Source organism: Magnolia sinica, chromosome 8 (genome assembly GCF_029962835.1).
Source record: "Magnolia sinica isolate HGM2019 chromosome 8, MsV1, whole genome shotgun sequence".
Taxonomy (NCBI): Eukaryota; Viridiplantae; Streptophyta; class Magnoliopsida; order Magnoliales; family Magnoliaceae; genus Magnolia; species Magnolia sinica.
The window spans coordinates 29,076,743-29,084,475 of record NC_080580.1 but is presented as its reverse complement, the minus strand read 5'-3'; the positions used below and the strand labels follow the sequence as shown (position 1 = coordinate 29,084,475).

The window sequence follows — 7,733 nt, the reverse complement described above, 5'->3', positions numbered from 1 at the left end:
ATGTTTGACTCCAATGTCAAAATTTTAAAAGACATAGTCATGATACCATTCCTGCAATTGATAATTGCATTTAACGTGGCAAGGAATGGGCGACCAAGAATGACGGGAATCTGAGTACTCATGTTACTGATAGGTTCGGTATCCAGAATGATAAAATCTATACGGTAGTAAAATCTGTCAACCTGGACCAACACATCCTTAATTATCCCTCTTGGTACACAAACAGAGCGATCAGCAAATTGTAATGTGGTTAGGGTGGGCTTTAATTCACCCAAACCTAACTGTTTGTATACTGAGTAGGGAATTAGATTGACTCTCTCTCCTAAGTCAAAAACTGCGTGCTCAATTCAATAGTTCCTGATTACACATGATATGGTTGAGCTACCAGGATCTTTGAATTTTTGCAAAACATCTTGCTTTAGGATGACACTCACTTTCTCAGTCAAGAAGATTTTATTTTAAATATTTTGCGTCTTTTAGTCATGCACAAGTCTTTCAGGAATTTGGCATATGAAGGTATTTGTTTTACGACATCAAGTAGAGGAATATTGACCTTCACTTGTTTCAACACTTCTATAATATTCTGAGAGTTAGAAAGACGTTTTGGTGCAACCAACCGTTGAGGGAACGGAGCAACTGGCTTTTCTAGAAGTTCCGGTTCTAATTTTTGTAGAGTATCACTAGATCCATCATTGTTGTCCTCTTCTGATTTTTGAGGCTTTTCGGGCCTAACCGGAAGAGTTTTATCAATGATCTTTCCACTCCTAAGAGTGGTGATAGATTTAGCGTGCCCCATCTGATTTGAAGAGCTGGGATCACTAATCTCGTACTGCGGTTTAGGGTTGGGGAGAGGTTGTGCAGGAAGCATCCCCTTTTCTATAACCGTCATACGAGAATCTATCTTTTGCATAAAATCTGTAATTCCTCGCATTGCCTGAGCCAGCTCTTGTATGGAATTTTGAACCGGTTCCTCTTGAGGTTTCACTTGATTTGGATTTTGATTGAAGAAACCTTGAGGGGTAGCCGTTTGTCCATTCCTCCAACTAAAGTTTGGATGATTTTTCCAACCAGGATTGTACGTATTGGAGTTAGGTCCAGTAAAAGGTCTTTGATAGTTGTTTACGGCATTAGCTTGTTCATTCAACACTCCTCGAAAGGCGGGTATTGTAGGACAATTTTCAGTTGTATGAATGTTGCAATCACAGATGCCGCAAACAATTTCATTAACCTTATCCTTCTTTCCTTCCATGGCCTCAACTTTCCTTATGAGCGTAGTCACTTTACACTTGAGATCATCCTCTTCTTTCAAGAGATATAATCCACCTTTCTCCTTTAATTGAGTCGGCCTAGACATGGTGTTTGATTTTGGGTAATAGTCCCAAGATTGTGTTTTTTCAGCCAGACTGTCGAGGTAGTCCCATACCTCGTCGACATCTTTATTAATGAACTCTCCATTACACATTGTCTCGACCATTTGGCGCATGGAAGATGTCAGTCCATCGTAGAAAAAATTTGTAATGCGCCACATTTCAAATCCGTGTTGTGGGCATGAACTGACCAAATCTTTGAACCTTTCCCAACATTGGAAGAATGTTTCATCTTCCTTTTGGGCAAAGTTCATGATTGCTTTTCTGAGGGTAATCGTTTTATGATGTGGGAAGAATTTTTTTATGAATTCCCTCTGCATGTCGTTCCATGTGCCAATGGATCTAGGACGCAGTGAATGTAACCATGTCTTAGCCTTCTCTTTTAAGGAAAAAGGAAAGAGTTTCAGCCTGATTGTATCCTCAGATACATTAGGAAAATATAATGTAGCTATAATCTCATCGAACTCTTTCAAATGTAAATATGGACTTTCTGATTCAAGTCCATGGAATTTGGGAAGGAGTTGGATAACTCCTGGCTTGATGTCCATTTGTCCTGTGTTTTCAGGAAAAATCATGCATGAGGGCGTACTCACTCCCGCCGGTTGTAGATAATCTCGTAAAGTACGAGGCGGGGGTGCCTGATGCACCTCATTCTCATCTTGGGTATCCTCCACCCTGGGTGGAAGTAGAGGAGGTTGGTCTTCAGCCATAACTTCAATTAACTCAGGGGATTTCGAGTGGTGTCTAGTCCTGCGATGGATAGTCAACCCCTCAACCAATCCTCCTTCAGTCAAGAGACGTCGAGTGTTGTCACGGGCCCACTTGGGCATGAAACACTCGCAGCCCTCAATCAAATTCGAACGAAAAGAAAATCTAGAAAGAAAGAGAGAGTTGGAAAGAAATTACCAACTTGAAGTCCCTAAGTTAAAGACCTGCAAAAGAAAACAAACAAGTCAGTTTCTAAAAGAAAAAAAAGTCTAAACTAGAAAGTAAATTACTAAAAGAGAACTGAAAAATAGAAAGTAGAGAGAAAGCTTACCGAATTAGAAATTTCTACCTTAAAAGCCTACACAATAAGAAAGTTAGTTTCTAAAAAGGAAAGTACCAGAATTAGAGAGTTTCTAAAAATGAAGGAAAGATGAGTTAGTTTCTAAAATTAGAAAGAATCTCTAAAGAGGGAAATAACTAACCTAGTTTCTAGAAACAAAAGAGGAAAGTTTCTAAAAATAAACTAGTTCCTAAAAATAGAAAAATACTAGAAAATAGAAAATTTCTAAAATTAAAAGAAAGCTTAGAATAAGAAAATTTCTAAAACTCAAACAATAATTCTAAAAATAGAAAAAGTAGAGGAATTAGAAAGGGATTACCAATTTAGAAGTTATTTCAGGATCCTACAAAACAGGAAAACAGGTTAGTTTCTAAAAATAAAATAAAAACCTTTAACCTAAAGTTAGTAAAATCCTAATCTTAACCTAATTCTAAAACTAATTAATCTCAGAAAACGTGGTCTCGCCCCAACGGCGCCAAAAACTTGTTCACTCCCCAAGTATAGGGTTGTGATGTAGTAATAAACTCGGTAAGACCGAGGTCGAATCCCAAGGGTCCTACGTTATCTGAAACCAAGTAGAACTAGAACTAGACTAAGATGTGATCTAAACCAAATAGAATTTAAGGAATAATTGTGAAATAATTATCTAAAACTTAAGGAATTCAGAGGAAGAAAACTAGGGGTTTAGAGGATCCACTTATAGAGATCAGGGAGATATTATGCCTGTTCCAAAAATCATGGAAATTAAGCTGACTTTCTTCTGTTATAATTTTAAAGAGATGAAAGGTATATGAATTAGAATGGATTCCATCATCAAACCATGCCCAGGAGATAGAGCAAACAACAGAATTAAACTAATTACCAACCAATCAACAATGCATGAAAGTTAGGAAGGATTACGCCATCCGACCATGCCCAGGAGACTATGGTGAACAACAGGGCTTCCTGACATCATAAACATCAAAAGGAGAAAGAAATACTCAAAATTATCGCAGATCCATTATAATTTCAGTCACAACAAACTCTTAAAAATAACTGAAAGTATTCCTTTTAATTTGAACAAAAATCAACATCCATCCATCTAAACAATAGGCACAAGCAAAGTTTCTCCCATCAGACTACAAGCTTCACCTCTTAGCCCTAGCTAAGAGATTTAGCCAAGCATGATTAGGCTAAATCCTTAGAGGACATAAGGGAAAGAAAGAAAAGAAAAACAATAGTCAAGGAAATAAGAAAAAGAAAATAAGAACATTCCTTTTTTCCTTCTCCCTGTCTTCACGTTCCAGCCCAAACCCAAGCCAGCCGTACGTCCCCCCAAGCCTTCCCAAGCCTTCGATCCCTCCTCCCTGACTGATTTACGCAGAGAAAATTCAGGCTTTTTCCACAGCTACTTTCACAGCCGTGCGCAAGAATAAGAACCGACACTTCTTAGTGCGATTATATCTCAGCAAAACGAAGCCTGCTGCCTGATCTGATCCGTTCAGTCAGCTTGGCATCAATCGGTTGTACCTTGAGAGGTGTTTAGACCGTCTAGGTGAAGGGACCGATCATGCCCATGATCACCGAACGGCCGCAAAGCACGTGCGTGCGTAAACAGGGCCTGCGGACTGAGCTGCGATGTTGGTGGGGCCCACTTCTTGGTGTTTCCTGCAAAATCCAGTCCGTTCATTGGATTCTTCATGGAAAATCGGTTGGACATGACTGTTTTTACACTGTTTTGGTGTGGTCCGTCAGATTTCTCCTTACACCATCTATCCTCCGTTTGAACGGCTAGATTTCTCTCCTCGCGATCTTTTGCAATTCTGCCGCCTAGGCAATGATAAGGAGCGTCATGGGGATCTGATGGACAGTCCGGATTGAACCGTTGAAACACGGTGGTGGCCCACAAAACCCAACCGCAACCCTCAGTTCCTTGTTTCTGCAGAGAAATAAGGATTTCCGTTTTGAGATGGTCAACAGTCGGTTTGACCGACTCTTTGCTGCCATGCACGGCTAGTGCACTTGTGCACTATGTATACTCATGCTTAAGTGGGGTCTACTGTGATAAGTATAAGAAATCCGTTCCGTCCATCTATTTTCTCTTATCTTTTTAACAGTTGGGCCCAAAATTGAGGTACATCCAGATTGCAGTTGGACCCAGAATCTAGATTTTAAGGGCTGATCTATCCGTTGGGCCACTTCCACAGGGATCCAACAGTTGAATTTCGATGTGTACGGTTAATTTATAGTCCTCAGTCCATGTATGAATTTTTGAGCCGAACGGATGGTGGAAACCTTGTAATCTTGCATTATGGCTAACTTTCTAGCCACTTGAGATTCAGTTTCTCGATTTTCGCGGATCTCTGGCTTGTAATTCTGTTGATCTTGGTCCCCTGGAGTTTGTCCCTTGCCTTTAGTGTCATCAGAGCGTTAAATCCATGCTTTAAGCTTCCTTTTCAGTCCATGCTCGTAAATACACTCTGCATCACAAACATGATTAAAGCGGGCCATTAAACGGTATCATGTTCGTAAATCCAAGCAATAACTGGGGTCTAATATGCATTCATCTTACATCGTTGTTATCTACTTCTTAGTATACATGTCATCCAATGCTTATTGGAAGGCAGATAGATCTCCCTCATTCATAATGAGGGTAATGCAATATTTGAGTCATTTCTATATCTTACCGGTAGTATGCAACTCTTGGTGGATTTCTCCTCATAGGTGGGTGCTCCACCTACTCTTGTACCTCTTCTTACGGCTCAACTTATTGTTGTGTGTCACCCTTTTCTATTTCAATGTTAATTTCCACTAACTTTCCAGTTTCCTTACATTCATCGTTGCGGAATAAGGAATCCTCATCAAATCTGAAATCACAGCTAATCGTGATCTTCCATGTGACCCGGTCATACAACTTATATCCCTTCACACAATCACTATAGCCCACAAAAATATACTTCTTCGCCTTTTAATCTAGCTTATCTCTCTCAACTAACATTCATAAGAGTAAGAGTCACAGCCAAATACTCCTAGCCCTAAATAGTTTACATCATGACAACTAAACATTTCGTTTGGAATTTTACAGTTAATTGGCATAGAAGGGGACTAATTCACTAAGTAGAAAGCTATGATAATGGCCTCAATTCATAGCTCCTTGCCCGACCTAACATTGCTTAAAATAGTTCAGGATCTCTTTAAGAGAGTCTGATTCATTTCCACCATACCATTCTGCTCTAGTATGTGCCTAACTGTGTTATGCCGAATGATCCATTCATCTTTACAAAACTAATTAAATTCATCCAAAGTGAATTCTCCAAATCATCTGTCATTAACTCTTTTAACTTTCGTCATGTATACTTTTCCACCATCGCCTTCCACTTCTTGAAGGTGACAAAAAAATTAGATTAAAAAAAAAAAAAAACCTACACCTTTCTGGAAAAATCGTTTATGAATGTCTCAAAGAACGATGATCCTCCCCTAGAAACTATGGACAATGACCCTCAAATGTTAGAATGCACATTATCTAGAACAACCTTACATAGATGTTTTTCAAATTAAAAAAGCAACCGTGATTAGTTACCATATATATAATGCTTGCATATATTAAAATCAACACTTTTAAATGCAAGAATCAAGCAATGGTAAAAAAGTACCTTCATATCGCACTCGCTCACATGGCCTAGACGTGCATGCTATAAACATAACGATGTGGACTTTGCTACAAATGTTGCGGATCCACTCATTATGGTATTTTCGATCATCTTGTAAAGGTTACCACTCCATTGTGTTTTCATCACAATGACTGCCCTCTTTGAAACATTTAGGACATGATCATAATTGGTGAACTTACATCCAAGTGCATCGAGAGGCCCTAGAGATATTAGATTCTTCCTCAATTTTGGAACGTTTCTCACATCCATTACGATACGCTCCGTTCCATCAAACATCTTAATGTGCATCATTCTGACACTAACAACCTTACAGGCAAAGTCATTTCTTATAAACACCCAAACACTAACACACTCATTGTAATTGGTGAACTAATTCCGTTGAAAAGTCATGTGATATGAAGCTCCCGAATCCAAAATCCACTTATTGTTGTGATACCCGAATTTAGACGTATTCAAAACATCACAACCACTTACCCTCTCGATGGATTTCGCTGCATTAGATTCTTTCAACATTTCATTTGATTTTTTTCCTCTTTGAGCTTTAGGATTCTGACAATCCTTCTTCATATGGCCATGTCTCCCACAATTCTAGCACTTCATCTTCCCCCTACTCTTAGAGTCTGACCGAGATTGCGAGTTTCTCTTATCCTGCTTAGAATTTCTTCCCCTAGCAACCTACGCATTCGTAGAGGAACCATCACCATTGTCTTTCTTTCTCAACTACTTCGAATGAAGGGTTAAGATGGTAGTTTCAATGTCTATGGTCTCTCTAATATGGAACATAGTATCTATAAGACTCTCGTAAGACCCTAGAAGAGACTTCAATAGAATTGGGGCTTAATCTTCTTCGATAATCTTCACTTGCACACTCGTCAACTTGCAAAGTAATTGATTGAATACATTGATTTGTTCATTAATATCAAACCTTTCCACCATCTTTAAGTTATAGAATTGCTTCTTGAAATACAGAATATTGGAGAAAGATTTCATCATGTACAAGAAAGATTTTGATAAGAAAATCTATTATAAAAATGAATTACAAGAGATAGATCGAACTTACATATGTAAAACCCTTTAGAAAACCCTAGCATCCCTTCAAAAACTATACACACCGTCGATCTAAGCATCAATCGATTGAGTACCACATGTTCGAGCGATCGAACATGCTCAAAAGTGTCCAAACAATTCACAAGTATTTTCCAAATTTCCTCAATCAATCAACCTAACATGTCAATCAATCAATCATGTCCAAAACTGTCCAGAGATCAATCTGTATAATCTGGAGTTCACTCGATCGACTAATCGATCACTCGAAACCCCTATTTAATATATAGAATGAAGGCATCCATGAAACAGTTTCTTGGCCCCAAACCAAATCCACTAATCTATGTTGGGTCCAAGGGAAAATAATTTGACCCTTTTATTTAATGAGTTGGATCTAGACCCGACTTATGCATCTCATGTGTTGCGGTCTAAGTTAGGTATAATATGTATAGAGAGTTCTTTGCACAAACTATTCACTATAGGAGAAGAATGCGAGACGAGAAAATAGAGAAAGAGGGAGATTGGCCAATATAAGAGATAAGAGATGAAACATGAGAAAACTACATGATTGGTATTTGCTAACAATTAATAGTAAGAGAGAAGAAGATGAAAATAGCATTTGAT

General features: G+C 38.6%; 1 non-coding gene across 1 annotated transcript; it reads left to right on the top strand.

Annotated features, from left to right (window-relative positions):
- The first annotated feature begins 1,532 nt into the window (after positions 1 to 1,532).
- On the top strand, positions 1,533 to 1,639 carry LOC131254396 (small nucleolar RNA R71). The gene has a single exon (XR_009175512.1). It is a non-coding gene; the product is annotated as a small nucleolar RNA R71 (small nucleolar RNA).
- Positions 1,640 to 7,733: the final 6,094 nt, after the last annotated feature.